Raw genomic sequence first — 12,682 nt, forward strand, 5'->3', positions numbered from 1 at the left:
ATAAACTTTGCTTAAAAGACTGAAGTTCCCAATTCCTTATAAAAAATATGTTCTTGCCCTCAGCCCCGATGGCTACTGGCAAAGATTTTTATTTCCCAATGGCTAAGAGAGCTTCCTTCATCTTCTTGGTCATAGTTGGGATGAGGTGCATGTGGTCATCCACACACTTGGTCACACAACCGTCTAGCTGCTGCTTCACCTGAAGCTCCTTACTCCTGCATCTGTTGAATCTTTGGATGTGTTATTGCATTGCATGGTGCACCGGGCCAGGCGGTCCTTGAACTTCTCCAACTCACTGATGACCAAAGCCTGGGCTTGAGCCAGAGGCACATGGCAGCGCTTGATGCACTGGTGCACCTGCTGCAGGGAGGCCTGGCTGTCTTCACAACAGCTGGTGCCGTACTGGAACGTGAGACCCTGCATTTTCTGAATGTTCTCTTTCTCCAGACTCTTCACCATGGAGTCTGCCACCTCCTGCACCTGCAGCTGCTGTAGCTCTGCCATGGTGACCCTATGCTGCCCCGTGCTGTGCCACCATATATAGTTATTTTTAACCCCTAAATCTGTCTTTTAAAGGATCTCTTCTCCATCTTTATTGCCAGCACATCAGTTCAAGCCCTAATAACTTCGTGCCTTTTATTACTATGGTAGTAACTTGATTAGGTTTCCTTTACATAGCCTTTTTCTTCTTGTTTTATTCTTTATATTGTCAAAATATTTATTCTAAAAGGTAGATCTTGCTTGCCACTTACTAGTTTAACATCTTTCAATGGCTCCACATAATCTCCTGGATAAAGTTCAAACTTCTTAGTTTGGCACACAAGGCCGTTAATGATCTCACCTTTGCTTATCTCTAATTTTGTGTCTGTCTATTCCTCCATATTCACAATGTACTTCAGATTTAGGGAACTGTTTTCAGCTTACTGAATGTGTATACTGTTGTATACATCCTGTTTGTTTTCTTGTCTTGGAAACTATCCTCCTTGTTTTTTTTTTTTTTTTTTTTTTTTTTTTTTTTTTTTTTAAGGAAGCCTTCCTTGATTCCACCCTCCAAATCTGTATATGATCCCTTTCTTTGTCTTGCTAAACAGCTTGTTAGTATATCATAACATTTATCACACTATGTTGTGGTTTTTAGTTTCTCTTCCTCCCTGCAGCAAACTTCCTGAGGATAGGAACTATATTTTATTTCTTATTTTTTCTTTATTCCTAATATAGTACTGGACACTTACCAAATGCTCAGTAAATGTTTGCTGGATAAAAGAAGGAGATTGCTTCTCACTAGAGTTGCATCTCTAGATACTCTGTCTAACATATATTTTCCCTGTAAGAACCAATTATATATTCAGTAACTTTGGTGACAACCAGGAAAAGAGACACTAGAAACGTCAAATAAGGAAACTGGAGAACTCTTTTGTGTGTGGCTTTGGATAGATGTTTTCTACCTGAGACTTGCTATATGTAATAGGAGACTTCTGCTTTCTCCAGTCTTTGCTTAACTTTGATATGAGGCTTTTTGTTTTATTTTCATTTCTACTCAGGACTTAAAATTTTAGAAAGATAAGAGGGAGAAACATTTATTTCTGCATTTTAATTTTATCCTAAAGTGTAATCATTGAGTAAACCAAAATTACTTATTCAGTTCCAGAAATGGTATTTTGTTGGACATTTTATTTGCATTCTGGAATCTAAAGAAGTAAACTTAGTATCTTGCCTTTTATGTGAGGCAGTTTGGCTTTTTGATTTCAGGATAAAATTGAGAAGAAAAATGGAAAAGATAGTTCAAATCAATTTTGTAAGTAATGGAGAAAAGGGTTTTAGAAATATCAAAAGAGTTTTAGAAATATCAAACTAGCAGTATGTGGAATGCACATTTATTTTTTAAAAGTATGTAAACTGCATTTTAGTGTTAGTTTTATCTCCATGTATGGTTCATATCTATTTTCCTGGGAGAAAATTCCAGACATCTATAAGTCTTTGTCAATAGGAAGGAAAGAACCTAGTGGGACACATGTACAAGGCTTTTGAGAAAATAAACTCTCTTTCTTCTGCTTTCATCAGTTTGTACCAGAGATTGTTAGAGAAATATGGAGATAGTGTACCCATATTCCATTAAGAAGAGTTAGCTGCTGGTACTTGGAATTTCTGTAAATATATTTATTTATCTTTGTCTTAAATTTATATGCATTTGAAGTTTTTAAAAAATTACGTATTCCAGATATGTGATGGTAAAACTATTTGGATATTGCAGTGTTCCTATCATTTTAAGATTTTTTAAGCCAGTAGTCTAGTTGAGTGGTGATAATTACTCACTTAAAATTTATCTTAATAAAAGAACAAATTTAGAAACTAATCGGTGAATCTCTTTAATCAAGTTACTCAAAGATTAAATTTTTTCTACATACCTTTAAGATGCTGATTTAGAAGGTATATTTTAAATTATATCATCTGGGACAAGCATAGAGTTATGAGAATCCTCTTAAAGTGCCACATAACACAATTTTAGAAAGGCATTCATTGCAGCAAAATGAAAACTAAATTAGTATTGTAATTTTTGGCTCATTATAGATTTATTAGTGGATATAATTATGTTATCTTTCAGCAAGGACTTCATTTCTCTAAAAATTTGCTCTATAGATGAAGTTGTATGTTAATAGCTCTTTCTAGTTCTTCAGAGTTTTCCCTCCATTATTAAGTTATTTGAATATGACAGTTACCTTGCTATTTAAACAAGGAAGGAACCTATAGTTTGCAATTGAGAAAACTAATAGTCGGAGAGAATAGCCATGCAGAGACACAGTCAGAAAATGGTACTACTTCTCAGGCCAGTATACTTTCTGCTACCTCTCATTGCATTTCAAAATTCGTTTCTGCTTTTAGTATATTTATGGTATTTTGAAGTGGGATTTCATAATATTAGTAAATAAAATTAAATAAACTCTACCTTACATACTGATACTGTTTACATACTTAGGAAAAAATTGGGTAAATATGTGAAATGACAACTTTTAGTTCTTCCTTCCAGATTGAGATAGTATGAAAGATGAAGTATACACCTTTGTATACTTCAGTTCCTTGCAAAAATTCAGAACTTCTGAAATGCTGACTAGCCCTGGAATATCCTTGACTGTGCTAATTTATAAATCTGTACTGCAAAAGACAGCTTAGGTATTGTTAATTTAGTTCTCAGTTTATAGATTTGTGTTCTTTAAGGCTATCACGCAAAATTCCTTGTTTCCTCAAGGTACCCAGACTGGATAAGTTTTCAATAGTCGAAAGGTGTTTGGGCTGTGGCTGTGTGCTATGAAGAGCTGTGTGTACTGTAGTCATTGCTAACTGTTTATATACTTTAATTGTATATTAAAAATTGCAAATATCTAGTAAGATTTTTTATCAGGATTGCAGAGCATAGTAAATTATAAGTATTATTTGAAAGGGTAGTTTATAGCTTTGAGCAAAACTACAATAATATGAAAATTATTACAGAAATATGAAAATTAAGTGATATTCCGTTTATTGTGTATTTACTATGTGCCAGGAATTATGCTAACTGCTTTCCATCTATTGTCTCATTTAATCTTAACAACTTTGTAAGAGAGATATTATTCTTCCCATTTTAGAGATGAGAAGATCAATGTGTAGAGGTAGAAATTATGGTAATTAACTTGCCCAAGACTTTATAGTTGTAAGGTGGTAAAATAAGAATCCAGACCTATGTTGATCTAACTTCAAAGTCCTTGCTGTTAATTCCTGTGCCATACTGCTTCTCTTTACATTTTCGCCCTTCTGAAGTTTAATTTTTTTTCATCAGTAAAGTAGGAATTGGACTTTGCTACAGATACCATATCTAATTCATTATTTTATTTTATTTTATTAAATAAATAATAAAATAACCTATACCACAGTTTCTTTATCCACTTGTTGATGGATGGGCATTTGGGTTGGTTCCACGTTTTTGCAGTTGTGAATTGTGCTGCTATAAACACATGTGTGCAAGTAGCTTTTTCATATAATGACTTCCTTTCCTCTGGGTAGATACCCAGGAATGGGATTGCTGGATCAAATGGTAGTTCTACTTTTAGTTCTTTAAGGAATCTCCACACTGTTTTCCACAGTGGTTGTCCTAGTTTACATTCCCACAAGCAGTGTAGAAAAGTTCCCTTTTCATCACATCCATGGCAACATCTACTAGTTTTTGATTTTTTGATTATGACCATTCTAGCAGGAGTAAGGTGGTACCGCATTGTAGTTTTGATTTGCATTTCCCTGATCATTTGTGATGTTGAGCACTTTTTCATATTTTTTTTGGCCATTTGTATATCTTCTTTGAGAATTGTCTATCCATGTCCTTAGCTCACTTTTTGATGAGATTGTTTGTTTTTTTTCTTGTTGATTTGTTTGCATTCGTTATAAATTCTGGATGTTAGTCCTTTGTCAGATGTATACATTGTGAAGATTTTTTTCCCACTCTGTGGGTTATCTGTTTACTCTGCTGACTGTTCCTTTTGGTATGCAGAAGCATGTTAGTTCAATTAAGTCCCAGCAATTTATCTTTGTTTTTATTGCATTTGTTTTGGGTTCTTGGTCATAAAATCCTTGCCTAAGCCAATGTCTAGAAGGGTTTTTCCAATGTCATCTTCTAGAATTTTTATAGATTTAGGTCTTAGATTTAAGTCCTTAATCCATCTTGAGTTGATTTTTGTGTAAGGTGAGAGATGAGGCTCCAGTTTCATTCTCCTGCATGTGGCTAGCCAATTATCCCAGCACCATTTGTTGAAAAGGGTGTCCTTTCCTCACTTCATGGTTTTGTTTGCTTTGTCGAAGATCAGTTGGCTTTAAGTACTTGTGATTATTTTATTTCTGGGTTCTCTATTCTCTTCCGTTGGTCTGGGTGTTTATTTTTGTATCAGTACCATGCTGTTCTGGTGACTATGGCCTTATAGTATGCGATCAGGTAATGTGATGCCAGTAGATTTGTTCTCTTTGCTTAGTCTTGCTTTGGGTATGCAGGCACTTTTTTGGTTTCATAAGAATTTTATACTTTTTTTTTTTCTAATTCTGTGAAGAATGATGGTGGTGTTTTGATGGGAATTGCATTGAATTTGTAGATTGCTTCTAGCAATATGGTCATTTTCACAATATTGATTCTACTCATCCATGATTATGGAATGTGTTTTCAGTTGTTTGTGTCGTCTATGATTTCTTTCAGCAGTGTTTTGTAGTTTTCCTTGTAGAGGTCTTTTGACTCCTTAGTTAGATATATTCCTAAGTATTTTATTTTTATTTTTTGGCAGCTCTTGTAAAAGGGGTTGAGTTTTGGATTTGATTCTCTGCTTGGTCGCTGTTGGTGTATAGAAGAGCTGCTGATTTGTGTACATTAATCTTATATGCAGAAACTTTGCTGAATTCTTTTATCAGTTCTAGGAGCTTTCTGGAGGAATCTTTAGGGTTTTCAAGATAAATGATCATAGTGTCAGCAAATAGGGATAGTTTGACGACTTCTTTATCGATTTGGATGCCCTTTATTTTTTCTCTTGTGTGATTGTTCTGGCCTGGACTTCCAGTACTGTGTTGAAGAGGAGTGTTGAGAGTGGGCATCCTTGTCTTGTTCCAGTTCTCAGAAGGAATGCTTTCAACTTTTCCCCATTCAGTATTATGTTGGCTGTGGGTTTGTCATAGATGGCTTTTATTATATTGAGGTATATCCCTTGTATGCCGATTTTGCTGAAAGTTTTAATCATAAAGAGATGCTGGATTTTGTTGAATGCTTTTTCTACATCTATTGAGGTGATCATGGGATTTTTGTTTTTAATTCTGTTTATGTGGTGTGTCGCATTTATTGACTTGCATGTGTTAAACCATCCCTGCATTCCTAATATGAAACCTGTTATCATGGTGGATTATCTCTTTGACATGTTGTTGGATGCAAACAGCTCATATTTTGTTAAGGACTTTTGTGTCTGTGTTGATCAGGGGTATTGGTCTGTAGTTTTCTTTTTTTTAATGTCCTTTCTTGATTTTGGTATGAGGGTGATACTGTCTTCATGGAATGATTTAGGGAAGGTTCCCTTTTTCTCTATCTTGTGGAATAGTGTCAGTAAGATTGGTGCCAATTCTTTGAATGTCTGGTAGAATTCTGCTGTGAATCTATCTGGTCCTGGACTTTTTTTTGTTGTTGGTAATGTTTAAATTACCATTTCAGTTCTCGCTGCCTGTTATTGGTCTGTTCAGGGTACCTAATTCTTCCTATTTTAAGCTAGGAGGGTTCTATCTTTCCAGGAATTTATTCTTCTAGGTTTTCTAGTTTATGCGTATAAAGGTGTTTATAGTAGCCTTGAATGATCTTTTGTATTTCTGTGTTGTCAGTTGTACCTCCCGTTTTGTTTCTTATTGAGCTTATTTGGATTTTCTCTCTTCTTTTCTTGGTTAATATTGCTAATGGTCTATCAATTTTATTTCTCTTTTCAAAAAACCAGCTTTTTGTTTTCTTTATCTTTTATTTTTTTGGTTTTAATTTCATTTAGTTCTGCTCTGATCTTGGTTATTTCTTTTGTTCTGCTGGGTTTGGGTTTAATTTGTTCTTGTTTCTCTAGTTCTTTGAGGTGTGACCTTAGATTGCCTGTTTGTCCTCTTTCAGACTTTCTGATGTAGGCATTTAAGGCTATGAACTTCCCTCTTAGCATCGCCTTTGCTGTGTCCCAGAGATTTTGATAGATTGAACTGAACAACACTATTGTTATTCTGTTGGAAAAGTTTTTTAATTTCCATCTTGATTTCATTTTTGACCCAATGATTCACCAGGAGCAGGTTATTTAATTTCCATGTGTTTGCATGGTTTTGAAGGTTCTTTTTGGAGTTGATTCCCAGTTTTATTCCACTGTGGTCTGAGAGAGTGCTTGGTATAATTTCAGTTTTCTCAAATTTATAGAGGCTTGTTTTGTGGCCTATCATATGGTCTATCTTGGAGAAAGTTCCATATGCTGTTGAATAGAATGTATATTCTGCGGTTGTTGGATGGAATGTTCTGTGTATATCTGCTAAGTCCATTTGTTCCAGGGTATAGTTTAAATCCACTGTTTCTTTTTTGACTTTCTATCTTGATGACCTGTCTAGTGCTGTGAGTGGAGTATTGAAGTCCCCCACTATTATTGTGTTGCTGTCTATCTCATTTCTTAGGTCTATTAGTAGTTGTTTTATAAATTTGGGAGCTCTAGTGTTAGATGCATATATGTTTATATTTTCCTGTTGGACTAGTCCTTTTATCCTTATATAATGTCCCTCTTTGTCTTTTCTAACTGCTGTTTCTTTAAAGTTTGTTTTGTCTGATATAAGAATAGCTACTCCTGCTTGCCTTTGCTGTCCATTTCCCTGAAATGTCTTTTCCACCCCTTTACCTTAAGTTTGTGCAAGTCCTTATGTGTTAGGTGAGTGTCTTGAAGGCAGCAGATAGTGGCTGGTGAATTGTTAATCATTCTGCAATTCTGTGTCTTTTAAGTGGAGCATTTAGGCCATTTACATTCAATATTAGTATTGAGATGTGAGGTACTATTCCATTTATTGTGCTATTTGTTGCCTGTATACCTTGTTTTTTGTTTTTGTTTTTGTTTTTTAAATTGTATTTGTATTTTATAGGTCCTGTGAGATTTATGTTTTAAAGAGGTTCTGTTTTGATGTGTTTCTAGGATTTATTTTAAGGTTTAGAGCTCCTTTTAGCAGTTCTTGCAGTGCTTGGTAGTGGTGAGTTCTCTTAGCATTTGTTTGTCTGAGAAAGACTGTATCTTTCCTTTGTATATGAAGCTTAGTTTCGCTTGATACAAAATTCTTGACTGATAATTGTTTTGTTTGAGGAGAGTGAAGATAGGGCTCCAGTCCCTTCTAGCTTGTAGGGTTTTTGCTGAGAAATCTGCTGTTAATCTGAGAGTTTTTCTTTATAGATTACCTAGTACTTTTGTCTCACAGCTCTTAAGATTCTTTCCTTCATATTAACTTTAGATAACCTGATGACATTGTGACTAGGTGATGATCTTTTTGTGATGAATTTTCCAGATGTTCTTTGAGTTTCTTGTATTTGGATGTTTAGGTCTCCAGCAAGGCTGGGGAAGCTTTCCTCAATTATTCCCCAAAATATGTTTTCCAAACTTTTAGATTTCTCTTTTTCTTCAGGAACACCTATTATTCTTAGATTTGGTCACTTAACATAATCCCAGACTTCTTGGGGGCTTTGTTCATATTTTTTTATTCTTTTTTCTTTGTCTTTGTTGGATTGGGTTAATTTGAAGACCTGTTGTCAAGCTCTGAATTTCTTTCTTCCACTTGTTCAATTCTATTGCTGAGACTTTCCAGAGCATTTTGCATTTCTATAAGTGTGTCCATTGTTTCCTGAAGTTTGAATTGTTTTTTATTTATGCTATTTCCCCTTCACCTCTTGTATCATTTTTTGGACTTCCTTACATTTGGCTTCACCTTTCTTTGGTGCCTCCCCGATTAGCTTAATAACTAACCTCCTAATTTCTTTTTCAGGTAAATCAGGGTTTTCTTCTTGGTTTGGGTCCATTGCTGGTGAGCTAGTATGATTTTTTGGAGGTGTTAAAGAACCTTATTTTGTCATATTGCCAGAGTTGGTTTTCTGGTTCCTTGTCATTTGAGTAGGCTCTGTCAGAGGGAAGGTCTAGGGCTGAAGGCTGTTGCTCAGATTCCTTTGTCCCATAGGGTGTTCCCTTGATATAGTACTCTCCCCCTTTTCCTATGGATGTGGCTTCCTGAGAGCAGAGCTGTAGTGATTGTTGTCTTTCTTCTGGATGTAGCCACCCAGCTATTCTACCAGGCTCTGGGCTGGTACTGGTGGTTGTCTGCACAGAGTCTTGTGACCTGAACCATCTATGGGCTTCTCAGCCATGGATACCAGCACAGTATTTGGGGTGTCTGGGTCCTGCTGGTGCACTCTGCTTCCTTCGTAAGGTGTATGGGTCCTCTCAGGCTTCCTGATTTATTCCTGCAGTTGTTCTGGAGCAAAAATTCACGATGCGAGCTTCCACATGCTGCTCTGTCTGTCCGAGTCAGAGCTGCAATCTAGTCTGCCTCCCATCCACCATTATCCTCTTTTGTTCCCAGTTCTGGAGGCAAGAAATCCAATCAAGGTGTTTTAAGGGCTGTGAGAGAAGGGCGTGTGCCAGGCCTCTCTCTTTGACTTGTAGATGTCTGTCTTCTCCCTGTGTCTCTTCACATTGTTTTCTCACTGTGCGTCTCATTGTGGTTTTTATTTGTATTTCTCTAATGATCAGTGATGTTGTGCTTTTAAAATATGATTATTGTCTGCATGTGTCTTCTTTGGAAAGATATCTGTTCATGTCCTTTGCCTACATTATAATGGGGTTGTTTGCTTTTTTCATGTTAATTTGTTTAAGTTCCTTGTAAACTCTGGAAATTAGACATTTGTTAGATAGATAGATTGCAAAAACTTTCTCCCATTCTGTAGGATGTCTGTTCACTCTAATGATAGTTTCTTTTGCTGTGCAGAGCTGTTTAGTTTAATTAGATCCCATGTGTCAATTTTTACTTTTGTTGCAATTGCTTTTGGCATTTTTGTCATGAAATTTTTGCCTGTGCTTGCCTATGTCCTGAATGGTATTGCCTAGATTTTCTTCTAGGTTTTTTATAGTTTTAGGTTTTACATTTAAGTCTTTAATCCATTTTGAGCTAATTTTTATATATAGTGTAACAATCGGATTCAATTTCAATTTTTTGCACATGGCTAGTTGTTTTCCCAGCACCATTATTAAATATGGAACCCTTTGTCCATTGCTTGTTTTTGTCAGGTTTGTCAAAGATCACAGAATTATAGGTGTGCAGTCTTATTTCTGGGCTCTTTATTCTTTTCCATTAGTCTGTGTGTTTATTTTTGTACCAGTACCATGGTGTTTTGGTTACTATAGCCCTATAATATGATTTGAAGGGAGATAAGATGATTCTTGCAGTTTTTTCCTTTTTGCTTAGTATTGCCTTAGTTATACGGGGTTCTTTTTCATTCCATATGAATTTTAAAGTAGTTTTTTCTAATTCTATGAAGAGTGTCATTGGTAGTATGATAAGAATAGCAATGAATCTGTAAATTGCTTTGGGAAGTATGGTCATTTTAATATTGGTACTTTCTATCCATTAGCCTGGGATGTTTCTCCATTCGTGTCTTCTCTGATTTTTTTAAGTAGTGTTTTATAGTTCTCCTTATAGAGATCTTTCACCTCCCCGGTTAACTGTATTCACAGGTATATTATTCTTTATGTGGCTGTTATGAATGAGATTGCCTTTGTGATTTGGCTTTCCACTTGGCTGTTGTTGGTATATAGGAATGCTAGTGATTTTTGTACCTTGATTTTTTTATCCTGAAACCTTGCTCAAGTTGTTTTATCAGCTGAAGGAGCTTTTGTGCTGAGACTATCGGGTTTTCTAGATAGTTGTTGCAGCACTTTTTATTCTGATTATGGTATAAATGGATATTTTCAGGAGTTTCCTGAAGTATCTATTGGCAATCTCAGTTATCTGGAATCTTTTGGCAAATTAGTATTGAGGATGTGGTATAATGGAATAGAACAGACAAAAAACCCCAAAAGATAATAGGCCCAGGTTCTTCCACTAGGAAAGCTACTTACAACTGGGCAGCTTATTTCACTTTTCTGAGCTTTGGGTTCTTCATGTTACAATAAAGAGAGGACTAATTTATTTTAAAGTTCTCTAAGGATCTAAAATTTTATGCTGCCTGGAACATAATGAAAAGAACATAGTGTCTTTATTTAGGGAAAAATAGTTGTGAAATTTTTAATTAGGGAATGTGCATTTTTTTTTAGTCACAGTGCCATTGCACACTTAACAGACTACACTCTAGTGTAAACATAGTTATATATTCACTAGGAGGCCACAAAATTCATGTGACATGTTTTATTTTGATACTTACTTTATGGCAGGGGTCTGGAACTTAACCAGCTCTGTCTCCAAGTATATGCCTATACTTTTGTTTAAGCGAAAATGTGAACTTCACTGTACTTTGTTACCTTTGTTGTTTTATGCAGAGGCATCTAGAATGATGAATCCTTTCCGGAAGATTTTCAGTTTACTTTTCCCAGACCCATCAGAGGATATCACTGTTTGTGGTAGCTATATGAAATGTATTTCTTAAATTGTAAGACTTGAAACTTGAAATTACTTCTTGATCCTTGGGCTGTGGAATGGATGTTTTATTAGCAGGCGTGAAAACAACACGAATTTTCTTGTACTTCCCCATCAGAGCTTTTGGGTGACTAGGTGCATTGTCAACGAGCTGTAATATTTTGAAAGGAATTTTATTTATTTTTTTTCTGAGTGGCAGTTCTCAAACATGGGTTAAGTCATTTCAGTGATCCACGCTATAGACAGATGTACTGTCATCCAGTCATCCAGACATTGTAGTTCCATTTTCAGAGCACAGGCAGAGTAGATTTAGCTTTTTTTTTTTTTTTTTCTGAGACAAGGTCTTGCTCTGTCGCCCAGGCTGGAATGCAGTGGCATGATCTCACTGCAACCTCTGCCTCCCAGGTTCAAGCGATTCTCCTGCCTCACCCTCTGAAGTAGCTGGAACTACAGGTGTGTACCACCATGCCCGGCTAATTTTTTTTTTGTTTTTTTTTTAGTAGAGATGGGGTTTCGCCATGTTGGCCAGGCTGGTCTCGAACTCCTGACTTCAAGTTATCCGCTGGCCTCTGCCACCCAAAGTGCTGGGATTACAGGCGTGAGCCACCATGCTCGGCCCAATTTAGCATAATTCTTAAGGGCCATTGGATCTTTTGCATGGTAATTGAGTACTGGCTTCACAGATAAGACACCAGCTTCATTAGCCCCTAACAAGAGAGTCAGCCTATCTTTCGAACTTATGCATTGACTTTTCCTTTCTAGGTATGGAATTCCTAGATGTCAGTTTATTCCAACAGAAGTCTCTTTCATCTACGTTGAACATCTGTTGTTTACTGTAGCCACCTTCATCAGTTATCCTAGCTAGATCTTCTGGATAACTTGCTGCATCTTCTCCATCAGTACTTGCTGCTTCACCTTGCACTGTCATGTTATGGAGATAGGTTTTTTTTTTTTTAATTGTTTGAGGCAGGGTCTCATTCTGTTGCCCAGCATGACTCATTTCAGCTTTGACCTCCCAGCTGGCACCATCATGGCTCACTACAACCTTGACCTCCCAAGCTAAAGTGATCCTCTTACCTCAGTCTCCCAAGTAGCTGAGGCTACAGGTGCATGCCACCATACTCAGTTAATATTTTCTATTTTTTTTTGTAGAGACAGGGTCTTACTATGTTGTCCAGGCTGAGACAACTTCTTTTCTTAAAGCTTGTAAACCAACTTTTCTTCTGCAGCTTCCTAACCTCTCTGTCTTCATAGACTTGAAGAGAGTATCTTGCTCTGAATTAGACTTTGGCTTAAGGGAATGTTGTGGCTGATTTGATCTTGTATTCAGACTACTATAACTTTCTCCGTATCATCAGTAAGACTATTTTGCTTTCTTACTATTTGTGTGTTCATAGGAGTAGCATTTTTTTTTTTTTGGAGATGGAGTGTCACTCTGTCGCCCAGACTGGAATGCAGTGGCAGTATCTTGGCTCACTGCAACTTCAGCCTCCTGGGTTCAAGTGATTCTTCTGCCTCAGCC

The 12,682-nt window shown here is 36.3% G+C and overlaps 1 protein-coding gene and 1 pseudogene across 2 annotated transcripts in view; one reads left to right on the forward strand and one right to left on the reverse strand.

Annotated features, from left to right (window-relative positions):
• SENP7 (SUMO1/sentrin specific peptidase 7) overlaps positions 1 to 12,682 on the forward strand; it is a 200,810-nt gene that overhangs the window by 111,318 nt on the left and 76,810 nt on the right. The gene's annotated exons all lie outside the window — the stretch shown is intronic.
• On the reverse strand, positions 89 to 504 carry LOC105553757 (annotated as a pseudogene).

This window comes from Mandrillus leucophaeus, unplaced genomic scaffold (assembly GCF_000951045.1).
Source record: "Mandrillus leucophaeus isolate KB7577 unplaced genomic scaffold, Mleu.le_1.0 Scaffold608, whole genome shotgun sequence".
Taxonomy (NCBI): domain Eukaryota; kingdom Metazoa; phylum Chordata; class Mammalia; order Primates; family Cercopithecidae; genus Mandrillus; species Mandrillus leucophaeus.